The sequence below is a fragment of the Podarcis muralis genome, chromosome 8 (assembly GCF_964188315.1).
Source record: "Podarcis muralis chromosome 8, rPodMur119.hap1.1, whole genome shotgun sequence".
Classification (NCBI taxonomy): domain Eukaryota; kingdom Metazoa; phylum Chordata; class Lepidosauria; order Squamata; family Lacertidae; genus Podarcis; species Podarcis muralis.
The window spans coordinates 29698292-29718077 of NC_135662.1; the positions used below are offsets into that span (position 1 = coordinate 29698292).

Consider the following 19786-nt stretch of genomic DNA (forward strand, 5'->3'; position numbering starts at 1 on the left):
TTCCAGAAAACACTAAACAAATTCCTCTCCTTCTCTGAAGGGGAAGCAATCCTAGGAGGGGACCTCAATCTAAATATGAAAGGTATATCCCTGAAAGATATCCACCCCACAACCCCATGGGCAACCTTCCTCCGAAGGAAACCCCCAACAACCAGGAACTCTTACAAGTTACTAAAAATGCTAAAAAACAGGGGTCTCTATGACATTTGGGGTGAGCAAAACCCGGGAGACATCAGCCATACATTCCAATCGGGACGCCATGATACAGTGTCCAGACTGGACAGCATTCTACTCACACAGGGTCTGATTCCCTCAGTAGAATCAACAAACATAGGTAACATTAAAATCACAGATCACGCCCCAGTAGAAGTCACTGTTAAAATAGGAGAAGGAACACAAACCACCCCATCCTGGTCCTTCAGTCCCATCCTAACTACAAACAAACAAATTAGAGAGAGTCTCACAAAAACCCTCCAAAACTACTTCAAAGAAAACGATGTAAACAATACAACAACCCCCCTCCTATGGGACGCAATGAAAGCGGTCACCAGAGGAGCTTGCATAAAAGAGAAAACATTCCTTAAAAAACAAACCTCCTCAAAAATTAGCAAAATAGAACAAGACATCACAGCCCTCTCATCACGCTACAAACAAACAGGATCTAAAAAACTCCTCAAACTTATAGAACAGAAAAGGAGAGAACTAGACTCCTTAGAAATCAACAAAACAATGATCAACATTCTATACTCTAAACAACGTTTCTATGAATATGGAGGGAAAAACTCCAGATTACTAGCAAATAGATGTAGGAAAAAAGCACTCAAAACAAGAATACACTGCATCACCAAAAAAGACGGCAACATAACATTCTCCCCCAAAGAAATAATTTCAGAATTTGCAGAATTTTACTCCAACCTATACACCTCCCATAACCCACCAGAGAGGGAAATCAAAAAATTTCTAGCAGGACTGACCATGCCTACCCTAACTGATGAGGAACAGGAATTCATGGATAGCCCTATCACCCCAGAGGAAATAGATGCGGTCCTCAAAAACTTGAAACCACACAAAGCCCCAGGCCCAGACGGCTTCACAGCAGAATTCTATAAGAAATTCAAAGAACCCTTGATGCCCTACATGACCCGCCTATTCAACGACATCATAAAAGGAGGCCCCATCCCCAAAACCTGGACCCACTCCAAAATAGTCTCCATCCCAAAACCACTAAAAGACAGCCTCAAAGTAGAATCATACCGCCCAATCTCATTAATAAACCAAGACTACAAGATATTCACATCAATCTTGGCCAACCGCCTAAAAATCTTCCTACACAAGTTAATAGCCCCAGACCAGACTGGCTTTGTCCCTGGCCGCAATATAACAGACCCCATCAGGAAACTACTGAACCTGATCGAACACAGCAAGGCAACCAAACTCCCATTGACAATTATGTCCCTAGACATACTCAAAGCCTTTGATTGCTTGGAGTGGAAATACATATTAGCAGTACTAACTAACATGAAATTTGGCCCCAACTTCCTACAAATCCTCAAACAAATATACTCCCAAGCCTCAGCAAAATGCAGAACTAACAATATGGATTCTAACACTATAGCTATCCAAAGAGGCACGAAACAAGGATGCCCACTGTCTCCCTTCTTATTTATCCTGGCTCTGGAACCCCTAGCAATCCGCATCCGAGCAGCCGCAGACATCAAGGGAGTGGAAATAAAAGGCAGGACCTATAAATTAGGGCTCTTTGCAGATGACCTAATGGTCACAACACCAGACCCCATAAGCACAGCAACCTCCCTAATCAGAGAACTCAACGCATTTGCAATGGTGTCGGGCCTACAGGTAAATTTCACAAAGTCAGAAGCTATGTGCTTCAACACCCCTCCTCACACCCAAAAAGAACTCACGAAGGTCACCAAAATAAAACTTTGCCACACCAAGTTCAGATACCTAGGGGTACAAATAACCAGAAACCTCAATAAATTATACCTCCACAACTACAAGCCCCTGTGGCGACAAATTAACAAAGACCTAAAGAGATGGAATAACATGAATTTCACTCTCTCAGACAAAATAGCCATGATCAAAATGATCACACTCCCAAAACTAACCTACCTATTCCAAACCCTCCCAATCTGGATCCCCTCAACCCAACTTCACAGTTGGCAGAGAAAACTACACTCTTTCATCTTCTCACATAAAAAACCAAGAATAAGCCCCAAATACCTGCACCTCCCCACCTCAGAAGGAGGATGGGGAATCCCCAACATAGAAGCATATTACAACGCCAACCAAATACGCCATATAATCCCATATATACTAGAAGATGAGACAAAACAATGGGTACACCTAGAGAGGGACACAATTGAAAACACCTGCACCACAACATACCCACTCCTCCCAAACAAACTAAAGAAAATTCCCACAACACTTAACAGGTACACACAGACCATGCTCAAAGCATGGAAAACACAAATAGGCAAACTATCCCCAACCCCATCCCCACTAATCCCCCTGGCATACCACCCATTATTCCACCATGCAGCACAAAACCTCAAGATAAAAACCTGGCGAACCAAAGGCTTGTATCGCCTAATAGACTTTTATAAAAATAACAAACCCTTGTCAACACAAGAAATACAAGACAAACTAGAAGACACCCAAATGCCCTGGTTAACACAACACCAACTACATGCCCTCTTAAACAACCCAACAGTAAAATCAGCAGCAACTAGGCCCCTGACAACCTTCGAAAACCTCCTCCTAACAACAAAGGGAAACGGTAAAGGGATGGTATCCGCAATATACAAAATACTACTCCAAAATCTCGCAAATCCCCTAGACGCAATCAAAAATCAATGGGAGAATGACATAGGCTATGAGATAAACCCCACTCAATGGACCAGAATGTGGTCTAAACCCCCCTTTAAATCCATATCAACGAAAAGAAAAGAACTCACACTGAAACTCACCTACAGGTGGTACCTAACACCAAGGAAACTAGCGCTAATACACCCAGGAACCTCACCAAAATGCTGGAGAGGGTGCACCTCCACAGGCACATACTTCCACATGTGGTGGGAGTGTCCCAAAATCCAACTATTCTGGACAACAGCCATACAAGAAATTTGTAAAATAACTAAGCAAGTAATAGACACCACCCCAGAATTGGCCCTACTAAACATCTTCCAAGACAACAATGCCCATTTACACCACAAAGAACTCATAACCCACCTGCTCTCAGCAGCCAGAAACACCATAACCAGACACTGGAGAGACCTGTCAGGAGTAAGCATGGACCAATGGTATCAAATAGTATGGGAAACAGCCCTACTAGAAAAATTAACTAATAAACTGAAACTGACACGGGGACAAACAGAAGAAGACGCCTTCACCCCGGTATGGCTCCCCTTTATCACACACACAGCCCAACAGGACAATGACAATAATCCACCAACAGCATACAAATCAATATGGCTAACCTGATCCAAAACACCCACCCACCTCACTCACACACGAAAACAAAGATCACCACAGCCAATCACAAGCAAACAATCACACCCTAGGCCAACCCCAACCTCTCTCACCACCAAAGGAACACAAGTGAACAACACAAGCACGCTGACACCAAACTCTACATACATTAAACATAATAGAAACACCGCCACCCGACCCCACCCTTATCCATCTTCCCTCTCTCCACCCCCTTTCTCTTTTCTCTCCTTTTTTTATTTTTATTTTTATTTTCTTCTCCCCCTAATGCCTCAACAAATGAAACGGATTTGTAAAAATGTTACATGGGGAAAAATATATATGAGGCACTACACTTCTGTAAAACAAGAAAATCCTTAATAAAATATTAAAAAAAAAAAAAAAAAAACAAATGCTCTCCTGCGTATGACTTTGCCAGTTAACCTGTCAATCAAAGCAACCTGGCTGAAAAGACCATAAATGTCAAATGTGGTTCCTATAGCCCTTGGTCCCCAGAACTGATCATCTAACACAGGCAAAGGCAACCTTTTGCCCTCCAGATGTTTTGGCCTACAATTCCCATGATCCCTAGCTAACAAGACCAGTGGTCAGGGATGATGGGAATTGTAGTCCAAAACATCTGGAGGGCTGAAGGTTGCCTATGCCTGATCTAACAGTTGATCTCCAACAGTCTTACATTGGTTAGCTAGCTCTTTAAAAACTGCACGCACATTAAAGTACCATTCTGCTATTTTTATGTCTCTTGGTCCTGGAACACATAAAGAGTTTTTCAGATTTAGTTTTAACTGGAAATGCTAGGGAATACCTTCAGCAACAGGAAAGGGCCTTTGCTGAAACACTAGAGAGTTTGGGGCACATAGACCAGTGGTCCAAACCATTATAAAGTGGCTTTTTAATCTCTGTAATTAATTTATTTAGACCATATGTTCACTAGCCAATCAATAAAAGTCCTCTGGGCAGTTCACACAGTTCAAACAATTAAAACATTAAAATACTTAATTGGAACATTTACATTAATCAATCCATTTCCTGCCTAAAGACCAGAACAAGGAGCATTGAAACCACAGCATAAATAATGTATTCCAAGGGCAAACATTCTAAAAGGTCTAAGACTTTGCAAAGTCTTCCCCAGGTGTGGAAAAGTTCTGGAATGTCTCACTGGGGAGGGCATTCTACCCTTCTTGTTAATAACCACACACCCGGTGGCAATGCCAAGGGGTGGGAATCAGGGAGGGCACAGAAAGAGCAAAATACAGTGGTACCTCGGGTTTCAGACGCTTCAGGTTACAGACTCCGCTAACCCAGAAATAGTATCTCGGGTTAAGAACTTTGCTTCAGGATGAGAACAGAAATTGCTCGGCGGTGGCGTGGCGGCAGCGGAAGGCCCCATTAGCTAGTGGTACCTCAGGTTAAGAACAGTTTCAGGTTAAGAACGGACCTTCAGAACGAATTAAGTTCTTAACACAAGGTACCACTGGTGTGCTCTGGTCCATGGGGTCACGAAGAGTCGGACACGACTAAAGGACTAAACACCACCACCACCACTGTATATTTCTAGGTTGGTGAGAAAGAAAAGTAGCCTATGTTAATGACAAGAGTTCAGAAATAGGAGGGGACAAGGGAGTGCTCCCTCCCCCCAGCACCCACCTCACCTCTCTAGGCAGAGGAGCCTGGAGAAGGTCCTTCAGTCACGATCTCAAGGTTTGAGCAGGTATATAAAGCCAATAGATAATCTGTGTAAGGCAGCTAGATGATTTCACAGTTCAGAAGCAATTTGGTGGATTCAGCCCCTGAGGCAATAAGGGTTAAGAGAAGCATTGCTTACAGCTCTATATCAAACTGCATTATGAGGGAGCATAATATTCAACTCGGATAGCTTTGGATATAATTCCTGTTCCTGAAGCCTTTCAGCTCTGTGTTCTTATGATCTGGCACCAAGGAATGTGGGGGAGGGGGGATATCAAAGCATGATTAGGCTGTGTGTTTTGCTTAGAAATAACTGGGGTTTTTTTCCTTTTGTGAATTTACTTCCAGGCCTGTGTGTGCCTATTGTTAAGATCTGAGTCCTAATAATGGCAATATGGCAACTTTTGTTTTAAATGGAGAGGGAAATGCCAGTGACAAAAGGCAAATCATATAGGCATTGGGTTTTGTGTTTGTTTGTTTGTTTGTTTGCTCATCAATAACACTGTGTTAAAGAGCAAAATATGACAAATGAAAACAAATACATTATTGATACTGTCGTGGAAATGCTTCTTGGGCAACGGCAGTTACCAAAGCAGTATTATGGAGAGCACTAAAATAAAAATCTAATGAAGTCTCAGCCCAAACAATCCTATGACATGCTCTGTTGGGGTGGTAGCCGACTAACTCGTAATCATTGAAATCAATGGGCTTTATGATTGTGTTCAACTGACTGTTACTTAGGTCTGTTAATTTCAGTGAGCGAACCCCTCAGAACAGCACACAAAGGAAGGGGGATCATTTCATCTGGCATAGCACAACTTTGAATTCCACCCAAAGGGTCTACTTTGAGTAAAAGTTAGTTGACTTGCTATATGTATATTTGTAAGTACTCTTATGCGCATACTTAAATGCTTTTAGATTTATGCTAGTAAGAGATGGCCCTGTATGGTTATGACAACAGAGGTGTAGCTTTGCTAATGGTTTAGAAAAGTAGGATCAGCATTTTGGCCTTTCCCTAATGGAGGGCAAAACTGTGGCTCAGCTGAATCAGTTTAAAAGCCATTTTTCAAAAACCAGGGGTTTCTGCTAATGCATTCTCTCCCTTTTTTGATAGTTGGCAGAGGGGATTTATGCTGTTTTAATTCAGTGGTGCTTCGAACAGAGGAGATATGATCAGCTGATATGCATGGGTCATATTAACACTTCCCTTACTGGGAACGTTGAATGAAAAAACGGGATCAGCTCTTGGAGAGGAAATGCTGGTGAGACGCAGCTGGAATATATATATAAATAAGAGGCTGAAGGGAGGAGGAAGTTGGATACAGAGCTGTAAATGGATGGAGGACCCAAGCAGTGAAGGGTGCTCATTCATGGGAGACATTTATGAGGTCATAAATTATGTCTTGGGCTATTACTGAGTATGTTTGTTTGATGGTCCTAATATAGTGGTGGTGTTTGGAAGCTCTTGTATTGATTTAGTTTAGCCCATTAAAAAAAAAAAAGGCCTTTTATTTCCTGGCTTCTTCTCCACAGCTTCAGAATTAGTATGGCTTGAAAAGCACACAAAATAATTAGGAAGAGGCATGCATGGGCTCTGGTGCTTCCCATCTGCCACTGCTTTTCCCACCTCTACCCCAATTCTTATTTTGCTCTGCCTGGCCCTTTTACTCTCTCTACATTTTCTCCTCCAACTTCTACCATTTGCCATTGTAAGAGGAGGAGGAGGAGGAAGAATGAGTGTCCTGTATATGAGAGGTCTATTCTTCTCTCCCACAGCCTTGCTTGTAACCAACAGCTTGCAAAGTCAGGTCTCTTGTAATAGTAAGGGTGCCAAAGAAAAACAAGTGGCCTTTTTAGCTCCTTAGGTTGACTGAGTCTTGCTAAAAAGAAACTTGACAGAACCAGCATGTTGCAGAATTCTATATTTGGAGTTCTATATTTTTAATCACTTAGGTTCTAATCCAATTTAATCCTATTTGCATGGAAAATGGGTGGTGGTGGTTTTCTTCTTAAATGTGGTGCCTGAAAATGTCCTAACAGTTTAAAGGTGAGGGGGTTGTTTACCATGGCAGCTAGTAGTATTTTTATTTTATTTTATTCGAATGCATGTATTAGTGAAAACAACATACACAAATGCATTATATAAAATTTTTTTGTCCAGTAGCACCTTAGAGACCAACTAAGTTTGTTCTTGATATAAGCATGCACACAAAAGCTTATACCAAGAACAACTTAGTTGGTCTCTAAGATGCTACTGGACAATTTTTTTATATGTCTCGACTGCTCAGACCAACACAGCTACCAGTCTAGAACAAATGCATTATATTAGAGAAAACTGCTTTGCAAAAATGACTATATTAAACAAAATTGCATACCAAAAAATGTGTCTATTAGGAGAAAATGCTGATGAATAAAATATATTTGCAATGAAGTAAGTAGACTCCAGAGCATTGCATATCATAATGCAAAGGTTCTGAAGATGTCCAGGTTTCTGTTGTTCCTGAAGATTGAAAATTCACTTTAGGTGTAAGTGTAGAATTGAATGCATTCCTTTTCATAGTGCTTGATGTCACAGCAAATCTTTCACCAGAAATAATTATGAAACTTGATATATATTTAGGAGCATTTCATAATATTCAGTATTTTGTATTCATCTGCTTAATTGTTTGACTAGGAAGAAAGGATGAAGATGAGATGACTAGTACAAGGACCCACAGATTCTTTCGAGACTTTCCATTTCAAGAGCCAGAAATATTTTGCATAATTCATCTTATTTCCCTCCTCCCACATTGTTTCTAGTCAATTGCTTTCCCGATATTAATTTACACTCTTTGCATTGAATACATGTAATAGCAGTTTTGCTGCCTGAGTTCCCACAATACCAGCAAATGATCTTATTTCAGGGGTAGCTAAGTTCTTTTCACCACCATCATAGAACTATCATTGATTTATCAGAAGCAGAAGCAGCTGCAAGCCCCTTGGGAAAGTTCACAGCTGTCTGCAGCTGCTGCGGTAAATTTCTCTCGTAAGGATCCAATGCGAGAAAGGAAAGAAACTTCAGGAAATAATGTTAACTCTGTGTTTTGTGCATGGCTGTAGTGATGAAAAGCATTACAGGCAACTGATTAAAATATTGGTCTCCTTCCCTCTCCCTCCCCCCGCCACTGCAATTTTCACTTTATTCATTACAGTAATATATTCCTACAAATGATCAAACTGCACCATACATAGTAATGAATACCGTATTAGTATTTATCCATGAATACGTGATATTTCTCTTCAGTCATAGTTTTAATTAAAGAGCAGAGGCAATTTGTGTTGAGCGTCCAAAATGATAAATAAAATCTCATTGTTTCAGTAAACAATCCAGATGTAAGATTAAGCATTCCTCATTTGCCCATATTTCATAGCAGGCCCTGTCTCATTGCTCATACTGTTTACACATGTAACAAAGTCGTACCAAGTTGTTGTTTCTTAAAACTTAGATACATTTATTTTATACCTATAGCTTTGCTAGCCACTAGCTGCATAGACAGTGGTACCTCAGGTTACATACGCTTCAGGTTACATACGCTTCAGGTTACAGACTCCGCTAACCCAGAAATAGTGTTTCAGGTTAAGAACTTTGCTTCAGGATGAGAACAGAAATCGTGCTCCGGCGGCGCAGCAGCAGCGGGAGACCCCGTTAGCTAAAGTGGTGCTTCAGGTTAAGAACAGTTTCAGGTTAAGAACGGACCTCCGGAACGAATTAAGTACTTAACCCGAGGTACCACTGTAAGTCGTTCCACCCAAGTTGCGACATTATTTTACTAGTTCAACAGCCTGCCTGACCTCCATGGCCAAAAGTATTCTGCTCAATTCTCTTGTGTATCATAGGCGCTTTCCCAACTACAGTGGTGCCCCGCAAGACGAATGCCTCGCAAGACGAAAAACTCGCTAGACGAAAGGGTTTTCCGTTTTTTGAGTCGTTCCGCAAGACGAATTTCCCTATGGGCTTGCTTCGCAAGACGAAACGTCTTGCGAGTTCTTGCGAGTTTGTTTCCTTTTTCTTAAAGCCGCTAAGCCGTTAATAGCCGCTAAGCCGCTAATAGCCGTGCTTCGCAAGACGAAAAAACCGCAAGACGAAGAGACTCGTGGAATGGATTAATTTTGTCTTGCGAGGCACCACTGTACCGTCCTGACCAAGTGAATGGGGCTGGATCCCAGCACTAGTAACAAATGTAACTGGAGCTTGATCCAAGATCAGGAAGTTAGGAATGCTGATAGAAGTGGACCAAGAATAGTTCGCAGCCTAAAATCAAAAGAGCTGCTCATTATAGCTAACAAATGAAAATGTTAATTCAGGTGAGACTGGAGATTTCCCTCTTCAGCCCTTCCTTAAAATAGATAACAGGTTGATCCAAATAGGGATTGGTGCTCCTCATGCATGCATTTTTTTTCAGCGCCTACATAACTTGCCAGCTCATATTCCTCCCACCCAACTGAATCTGTAAGTACCTTTTGTGTGAGGGGGAATCTGGTATTATTATATTATTTTTTACCTGTTGCCATTGTCCCATTTGTGATATCTCAATAACCCCCATCCAGAAGCAGCCATTTTTGTTGTGTGTTCTGTTTCCAGTTTTGGTTGTTAAGGAAAACTATAACTACTTTAACACCATGATTTTTGCGGAAGGGCAGTAGCTCAGTACTAAAGCATCTGCTTTTCATTCAGAAAATTCCAGGTTCAATCTCCATCATTTCCAAGTATAGCTGGGAAGAGATTCTGATCGGAAAGCCAATCAGTGCAGTCAATTCTGAGCTAGAATTGCTTTGACTCAGTATAAGGAGCTCCCTATCCATAGTCTAATGTACAAATGGGTAATCTGTAGCCCTCCAACATGTTTTTGAACTCCCAACTCCTATCAGCCCAGCCAGCATGACCAATGGTCAAGAACGCCTCTCCTCCCAGAGGGGAGGTATTGTAAGTGGGAGCCATTCCCGCGTTGGCAGGGGGGCGTGTTTAGCCCCCTGCATCATCACCCTGCTGCCGCGCTGCCCTCCGGCTGGCCAGTCAATACGGTTGGCCCGGGGACGGGGCTTAGCCACATTCAAGTGGCTGTGGCAGCCTCCGCGCCTTATCCAGCTGCTCGGAGGACGTCGGATCACCCGCCCACCCACCCTCTAGGATAGGTTTATGCTCTTGACATTGCTATGGACTTTGGTTGGTTGCCCAGGGGGCCTGGTAGGAGTTCTTATCCATTTGGCAAATTGGCACCAGCCTCTTCGTTTTTCACCTACCTCGTAGCAAATCATCACAACTTTTATGGTTTTGGTGGTTAGGCATTGGAATATGTGTTGTGTGTTGGTGGGCGGGGTGTGGCCATCACCTACCCTGCCCCATGTTGGGTATTCCGTTAAAGGAATCCGGCGGCTGTGGATCCTGTCCAATGCCCTGCTGGTGGCTAGGGCCATGGCATGACCCCCGGTGACATCAGGGGAAGCTTCCAGTTGTATTTGCATCAACAAGCTCCTCCCACTGATTGTTAACCTTCATTCGACCCCCCCCCCCCCCGCTGCGCGGTCGGGTACATGTACAGTGGTACCTCGGTTTAAGAACTTAATCCGTTCTGGAGGTCTGTTCTTAACCTGAAACTGTTCTTAACCTGAAGCACCACTTTAGCTAATGGGGCCTCCTGCTGCTGTCGCTGCTCCGCTGCTGCACAATTTCTGTTCTTATCCTGAAGCAAAGTTCTTAACCCGAGGTAATATTTCTGGGTTAGCGGAGTCTGTAACCTGAAGCGTATGTAACCTGAAGCGTATGTAACCTTAAGTGTATGTAACCCAAGGTACCACTGTATAGATTGTGTGATCCAGTGCCTAAGCCAATACCACTCACATGCTGTAATCAATAAAAGTGGTGGCCTTTTCAGCCCATTAACTTAAATGATTGTGTCCTTGTCTCTTATTCACCACTACACAGGTGTGGGTCCTCGACTCACAATAGAGGGAGTTGTGAGACAACAACATCTGGAGAGCCATAGGTTCCGCATCCCTAATCTAATGCTGAATATTTCATTAATCAGTTCCGAAACAGATGTCAACACCTTTGAAGTTCAAGAGCTAAGGTTTTCTACAGCAAGCATATTTTGAAATTCAGCAGTTTCCAGACATTAATGGAACACAGGCCACTTTCAAAAGGTGGACAGAAAACAGTGCTGCTGTTTCACAAAAAGAACACCAGATTGGTGATTTTTTTAAAAAGCTCTTTTTCCTAATTACTTTGCCTAGTGTTGTCACTGGAATGGCAACAAGATGTCAGTCTTTCCTCTTTGTATTTTTATAGGCGAAATCTTAAGATTAATTATCTGTTAATGTGCAGTCATATTGCATGGTTTCCCTTTCTGGTGGATGGGCATAATTTTAGTTTCATGAATATTTAATTTCCAAAGTCCTCCATTATGCTGACATCCAGTGACTTGGCATATTATTTGACATGCTTTTTAATCAGATTTGGCATGTCAGAAAAGTGTTTTTATTACGATTCCCTTGTGTTTTGAGAGCTTAGCAATTTCATTTAGCTAAATGAAATATTCTGCATAATTCAAACTATATCTAGGGATTTCTTATTACTCGGTCATGACAACATGGTAAAATGATTGGTTTTTGTCATTTTCCTAGCCATATTACTTTAAATGCATGTGAAAGTCACAAGTATGGATGGGGGGAAAGGCATGATTGGAAATCTAATTAAGAAATGAAAATAACAGCATGAAAGACCACTAAGCCTGTCAGTTATTTCATCTTCTTAAATGAGGCACGGAATAGTACTCATGAAATGGTATGACAGGCAGTTCAAGATGTCCAACAACTGAAATACTTACTAGAAACGTGCATATTTATTCTACTTTTCATTGCATTCCCCCCCATATGTAGACATTAACAAGTGGTGTGGGGTGAATACAGCTAGAGGAGTAATAGTCAGTGGTGCATCTAAGGCTTTGTTGCATTGCCACCTTTGGCTTCTATGGGAGGGAGGACATAAAATAAATTTAATAAATAATATGCAATTTATTTGTCCCTTTCATAAAAAAGGAAAACAAATGTTTAAAAGCCTATTTTCAATAAGTATGCACTTGGGATTTTTTATTCAGTGGCCTGCAAGGCTCCAGTTTTGAACCCTTCCTTCAAATGCCTATTCAGAATATGCATGCTTCGGGTGGGCAGTGGGTGCAATAGGTGGGACTCCTCAATTTATCTTGGAGGAACTTGTGAGGGGTAATACTGAAATGAGTGTGGAGGACACACAATATTGCTATGAGGTTAATCAGACCTTGCTATCAATGAAACATCAAGTGTATTATAAGATTTCCAATATTTTGCTGGCTATCATCACTGCGAGTCAAAACTTAACAATGGCTATCATTCTGTTGAGACTTTCATCAGCTACAAATTGCTTCATGCAAATCACATGAGGCATGCATATCAAAGCAAGGAATAAAATAAAGGCCTAGGATTGAGGATACAATACTCTAATTTGGTTTCTGGGTTGACACTTTTTCGGTTGAGCTCCATGTATTCTTGTGTCCACATCACAACACCTCTATATTCAACCAAATTATCAAAGCTATTTCAGGGCACATAGTCGTTTGCGTGATCAGGACATGTGTTCAAGAGTCTATAAAATTAGCTGAGTGTATGAAAAACCATTGAGAGTTTTATTGCTTTCAAGTTTCAGCTCTGCTCAGGGGAAGACAATTGTAATTTGCATGAGACTTCCTCATGCAACCACCTCTGCACTTGATGTTGCAGGAAAAGGAATCACTGGTATTGGCTTTAGAGCTACAGCAGGGTGGTTGTATGAATCTGCTCCATCCACTGAGTTTGCTCTTGGCCTGTTACTATCAATATCTGAAAAAAAATATTTGGGTTGAAAAGGCTGAGAGGCACCTTGGGCAAGCCTTTTATTGCCACCTGGGCCTCCATGAACATCCAGTACAGTCATACCTCAGAAATCAAATGCCTTGCGAGTTGAACACTTTGGCTCCTGAATGCCGCAAACCCAGAAGTGAGTGTTCCGGTTTGCGAATGTTCTTTGGAACCCGAACGTCCGATGCAGGTGCTACTTGGCTACAGGAGCTTCCTGCAGTCAATCGGAAGCCACGCCTTGTTTTCCGAATGTTTTGGAAGTCGAACAGTCTTCTGGAACACATTCCGTTCTATTTCTGAGGTACGACTGTAATTGTTCCTAAACAGCATACTTCTTTGAGAGGCAGGGTCGCCCCCTGCTAGATACAGGCAAAATCTCCAGTTCTCAGAACTGGGAGCTACTCGTCAGCAGTGTGTCTGTCTTAGGAGAATTCAGTTCCACTTTATTTTTCCTCATCTGGGCCACTTCTATGTCCATATGGATATATTCAATAATGCTTAGTTGAATTAAAGGTTATTCTGGGTCTGGACTCATGGTAGTTCACTGTACCTACATGAAGTAAGATTTCATTTTGATAGGTAATCTTTCATTTTTATGTTATTAACTGCAATAAGATGGATCCAAAACAGCTGGTGTTCTGCAGTCTCCAAGACCACGTCAGCTGCTCTGGCACATTAAACCTTGAGCTACATTTGAGAATAAAGTGCTGCACTACCTTGATGCAGTTTGACCTTAAAAAAAGAAAAACTAGCTCTGCTTTGCCTCAAGCAATAAATGTTTTTAAAAACCTCCATAAGATTTATGTGTTATTTCCCTTTTGCCATTTATTGGATCGTACAAGTAGCATTACATGTACTGAATGTACATACAGTGCTGGCCTTGTAGCATTACTTGGCTTTATTCATTTTTAGAATAAATATTGAAGCAGGCTTTTAAAGGAGTAAAAAGGAGACCCACAATCTTCCATCAGTCAGGCAGCACAGGCCATTTCCTCTAGGCCGCAGCTCTTCATTTTTATATAGTTAATACGTTGTTATAATGAGTAGGAACATGACAAAATTTCATCATGGACATTGTCAGCTTCAATCTGTTCAAAACTCATTTGGGGGAAATAAAAGGGCCTCCATTTAGCTTGTGAGTGAGTTGCCATTTAATAAGTGTGCCAAACTTAATTACTGCATTGGGACGTGTCATCTGGGAATTGTATTGACTGTGTCGTTGTGTCAGACTTGTGCAGTTGTGGGGATCCTGCAAAATTAATGTATATGGCACTCAACTCATCTGTTTCATATTAAGGGTGCATTCAGTTGTCTGAAGTTAAACTTGGAAGAACTTTGGCTGATTTCCTGTGACCCTTGCTGGATACAGCCAAAGGTCCACCTGATACAACATTCTGTCTATACAAGTGGCTAGCCAAATGCCCCTGGGAAACACTCAAGTAGGGCATGATGGCGAATAGCCATCGTCTATTTATCTGTAGCATCTGGTGACTCTCAATCAGCCTCTGGCAGTCTTTGAAGGAAAATGTAGGAGGATGTCCAGATATGGTCAAGTAGCCGCCACTGCATGGGTTTAATCAAATACATGTGCTACCAGACAGCATAAAATCAGAATGGGCTATGTACAGAAAGGTTTGGTTTTTAAAAAACATTCCTTTCATTGGAAGACACACTGGTATCTTTCCAGCACTGTCTGGAAGGATATTTAATTTAATAGTGTACTATATGGTGAAATGTTATTGATAGCAGAGGAACTGCTTAGCCTTTAAACCACAAGTTTACATCATTTTAATATGTTTATCATTTAGGTGCTCTAATGCACAAAAGATCATTGCACCAATATGATCACTGCACAGCAGGCATTCTGTATCCGCAGAATCATTTTGCATTTTCTTGAAATTAGTCTCCTTGCTTTGAAGGAGCAAAGTGAGCCCCCAGTCACCCAAAGATTTATTCATCCGCTATCATCACACAAATCCCACTTCAAACTCTTGCTCTATCATTCATAATACAAGTTCTCAATTCCCGAAGCCCGGTCTCTGTTCAAAGACCAAATCTGTTTCAAAACAGAGAGTAGCCGGAAGATTTATCCACACTCAGCTGACAAATCTGTGAGATTTTCTTCTTGCTCTTTTGTTTTGCTCCTGATGGCTTGAAGCAGACTTTCCATACCCAGAAAATGGATGTTCCAGATGTTTGCTTTCACATCCAGTCACTTAGAAAAGTATAAAGCCAGTTGATGCATTCCATTGTTAAATCTATGCTATTGAATAATAATTAAAAAATCATATTCTTTTGCTGCCATTTTAATAATGATGACTGGCACTGAGGAAGGGGACACACTAAAATATACTAGCGATTTCCTGTCATCCGTTCTCACCCTAGTTAGATTGCTTTGAAAGGAGGAGGAGGGAAAAGTCCAGAGCTGTACATGAGAGGAGTGTCTTTGTGATACTATTCATTCTCTGTTCTGACAGAGAAGGCATTGTTTGCTCACTGTAATAGGCTTGGCAGCCAAATAAGGTAGGGATCTGTGCTGCGCATACAGATTCAGAAAGTAGCAGAGCGGGCAAGAATCTGAAAATTCCAAGAACCAGATCACTGGGAAGGACTTCATAGCATGCTGTGCATATAGCTTGGTTGGTACAGTATTGCCTTTACATGACAATCTGTACAGTTCTGAATGAAGAAGCATGTAAGAATAAAGGTAATTTTTTAAAAATTGTTTTGCTTTTATAGTGATTAATTAAAACTGCTAATAAGCCATCACCTTAGCACAGAAATTTAAACATTGAACATCTGCAGCCTTATTTTGACTCTGAGGATCATTTAAGTTCAGCGCTGGTGCCTCCCCACTGTGCTTATGTCGACTGGATTAACATTTAATGAGAGAACTTGTGTGAAGAAGAAAAGGCCATTTAGGCTGCTTTAGCTGTTGCATTCTAGCCAGCAGCTAATGTTTATATGCAGTGTGGTTTGGGGATCTTGCTAATAGGAATGCATTTCTGCAAAGCCACTAGATGAGGTTAAATAGCTTTGCACACTTATATAGTTCCTTGCCTCTTGGTCACTTCCTGTAGCAGAAGCTGCTGTGAACAATATTGTGAAGCTAATATTATTTCCACATCATACAACAAAATGGAAACAAGCATGCATTATTAAATATTATTAAGCAATATTTATTAAAGCATTATGAGTAATGGATTGCAAACTGTGTCAAAGCTGACATTTAAGTAGTAATTCATGTGTTTGCCCTGGTCACCTCAGCGATTTTTCCTTCATAACATCTATCTCCTCTATTTTGTCTCATTTCTTTTAAAAAAGGAAAATCATGAATGTTTCACACATGCACAAACAGGCATACATTTGAGTGCTTATCAGTCTTCTGGCTGTTTTAATTGCTGCTGTGCTCTGAAAAATATTCAGGGTTCAACAGCCATTATTAGTCAACTATAAACAAGAGGCTTTGTTTTTTTCTGAGAAGTAGTCTAAAAATATCTAATCTTTTGAGGAGGGAGCTGGGTGGCTTTGCTTGTTTAACTTCTCCCAAGTTGTTGTTTTTTTGTGTGGGGGGGGGGGCTGAAAATGGAACATTTTAGAAACTATGCTCACAATTTACCTAAAGGGAAGCAGAAATTGGAGCGATCCATGGCATCAAAGTAACATCCAGTTGAGCACTGAGACTTTTATTTCAGAGAATCCAGCTCATGCTTTCTGTGGATCTGCTCACAAATTCTGATCTTGTGGGGCTTTTGCTACTTTGTACTCCTGAGGTGTCTTAATCCCCAGGGAGCAACTGCTCCAAGAAGCAAAACACACTGTGTGTTGTGTATGTGACTCTGGAAACATGCTGCATGACAACAGCAGCTCTTGCCTATCTCATTTGGAAACTGCTATCTGATTAAGAGCAGCAGCAAGCTGCCCAGCTGCATTTCAACTGTCATTGTTGGTGAACAAGTAAAAGATGTTTCCTGGCCTAAATCAATCGGTTCAAATCTGTGTTATGGGCTGCTTAGATATTACTTTGTGCCAGAAGACATTTAAAGCCTATTTACATGTTACCTTTGTAGTATTACATGAGATGTGTGTTGTTTTTTAAATTCACCTAAATGCAAAAGCCTCCTATTCTCACAGTGGCCGACCAGATGCCATGGGGAAGCCTGTGAGCTGGAGATGAGTTGCAGCAGTATTTCCCCAGCAACTGGTGTTCAGAGGCAGAACAGAGGAGGCAGAACATAGCCATCATGGCTAATAGACATTGATAGGCTTGCCCTCCATGAATTTGTCCGATCCTCTTAAAAAGCCAACCAAGTTAGCAGCCATCACTGCCTTCTGTGGGAGCAAGCTCCTTTTATCTGTCCCGAATCTGCCAACATTCAGCTTCAATTGGATGTACAGTGGTACCTCGGTTTACATACGCTTCAGGTTACATACGCTTCAGGTTACAGACTCCACTAACCCAGAAATATTACCTCAGGTTAATAACTGCTTCAGGGTGAGAACAGAAATCATGCAGCAGCAGGAGGCCCCATTAGCTAAAGTGGTGCTTCAGGTTAAGAACAGTTTCAGGTTAAGGACGGACCTCCAGAACGAATTAAGTACTTAACCCGATGTACCACTGTACACTAGTTCTAGTGTTACAAAAGAGGGAAGAAAATGTTTGCACCATTTTATTGTGTCACTTCTTAACTTGCCGTTTCTCTAAACTAAGAAGTCCAGAATTCTGTGATGTTTCCTCATAGGACAGTTGATTCGTTCCCTTGATTATTTTCATTGCCCTTTTCTGAGCGTTTTCCAACTTGTTTGAGGTGACCAGAACTATACACAATATTCCAAATGTGGTTGCACCATAGATTTGTATACAATGGCATTCTGATACCAGCAGTTTTATTTTCAATTCCTTTCCTACTGATCTCTAGGAACATGCCTTTTTCACAGCTGGGTCTACATCTTCATCGAGCTATCCAGTACAACCCCAAGGTCTTTTTCCAGGTCAGTTACCAACAATTCATACCCCATGTGTATATATGTGAAAGTAAAAAAAATTGTTTCAGCATGCATCACTTTTTTAGAAGGCTGAGTTAGAGGCTTTATCCCATTCCCACCTGTGAATTTCAGAGCAGCAAATTTTAAATTGTATTAATTTCAGTCCCCTGTTAGCTCTCAAAACTGGGGAGGGGTATTATGGGGCATATACACAGTGGGACACATATGGCTTCTAAGCTATCTGAATTGTGTCTAATACAGCAACTTCATTTTGAATTAAAGCAAGAGCTTGTTGCCTTTTGAGAGCTGGTGAAGGTGAAATAGGAACGTCGCTGAGACTTAATTGCCTTTGCATTCATATGGGGAGAAGTGATCAAAATATACCAATGTAAGTTGAGAGTAGCTGTGCACATGCCCTAGATATATGTTCAGCCAGTCAGTTTCTAGTAAACTCACTAAGCGCACATCTGATTATCTGAGATTACAAAACCACTTCCTTCTTGTATCTTTCTCTCTATGTTTACTTGAAATGTAATAAGAGTCTCACTGACTCAGTCAACTTCCCTGTGCTTAAGAAGATTTAAAAATGTGAGTTGTTAAGATGCTATGTGTGTTTCATGTAAGCTCTTGTACCCTAAGGGTGAGGTGTCCTGGAAATACCCCGAATGCCTGATTAAACATTCTCATAGATATGCTGCTTTATTTATTAAAACACATGGGCCGCAATTCGGCATACAGCTGTTTCCACAGAAGCTCCACTGAAATTAATGTAACTTCTACAAGGGCAACTATAGGAGGGATTGGAAGCCTTATGACCTACAATATGTATTTTAGCTGTTAACCGTTGAACTACGCATGTTCTGATATCCAAAATAATTGGAGGGATTGGGCATGCAAGTTGTGATGTAAAAGCAGAAATATATTATATGCAGCAGAGGTGGAATTGCAAAACCCTTCTTTGCTACTCAATACTAAAGTGGCAGGGGGAGCAATCAACTGTAGGGGGGGGGTCATCAGGACATTTAGGGGATAAAAGACGACTGGGGGCAGTGATGTAATCACCCAAGATGGATGCCTAATTTGATCTTGCCCCTTAACCTAGATAATTCTCCCACACACAACCACTCATTTTTATGTCTACATTTGAACTCCCCCCCCCCCCAAACAATGAGTGGGATATGACCCAGAGCCCTCGTGGATTAAGAAAAGCTATCATTTAATAAATATTTTGACACCAGGCACTCACTTCTAACACTGGTGACAGCCACGAAGGGCCCACAATTTAGTTCTTAAACCATTTGGGCAAAAAATATGTTTGAAGAAGCTAGTGCAGCAACAGCCCAACAAATTCCTATGAACTCTCAAATGGCATTACTTTCCATTTTTAGTGGAGAAGGACTTGAATTAACTCATAGGGATCTGCTTCTGTTTCTACTTACAGCTGTAAGATTGACTAGTTCTGGGAAGCCCCAACTTCCAATGTGTTTGAAAACTGGTACCAAAAAATTGGTTCTTGGCCCTAATGGGATAGTTGATTGCACAAAGAACCGTACAAATATATAATGCTCAAACAGACAATGTTAATGAGGTTTGGTATAGTTTTATTATATAGAGAGCTACAAAGGAACGCAATTACCAATCTCCCTCCACACATGGATTTTTATGGCAGGGCACTGAAATAAGATATTCTTCAGAACTG

The 19786-nt window shown here is 41.3% G+C and overlaps 1 protein-coding gene across 11 annotated transcripts in view; it reads left to right on the forward strand.

The window, feature by feature from the left end:
- PAG1 (phosphoprotein membrane anchor with glycosphingolipid microdomains 1) overlaps window positions 1–19786 on the forward strand; it is a 111429-nt gene that overhangs the window by 43417 nt on the left and 48226 nt on the right. For 6 of the 11 annotated variants that reach the window (XM_077932894.1, XM_077932893.1, XM_028736622.2 and 3 more), the window contains exon 2: window positions 18021–18093. The exons of 4 other annotated variants lie outside the window; for them this stretch is intronic. The gene's annotated coding sequence lies outside the window, so the exon portion shown is untranslated. Of the gene's footprint in view, window positions 1–15787; window positions 15809–18020; window positions 18094–19786 lie in introns of those variants that run through there. One more of the 11 variants, XM_077932892.1, reaches the window with a different exon arrangement.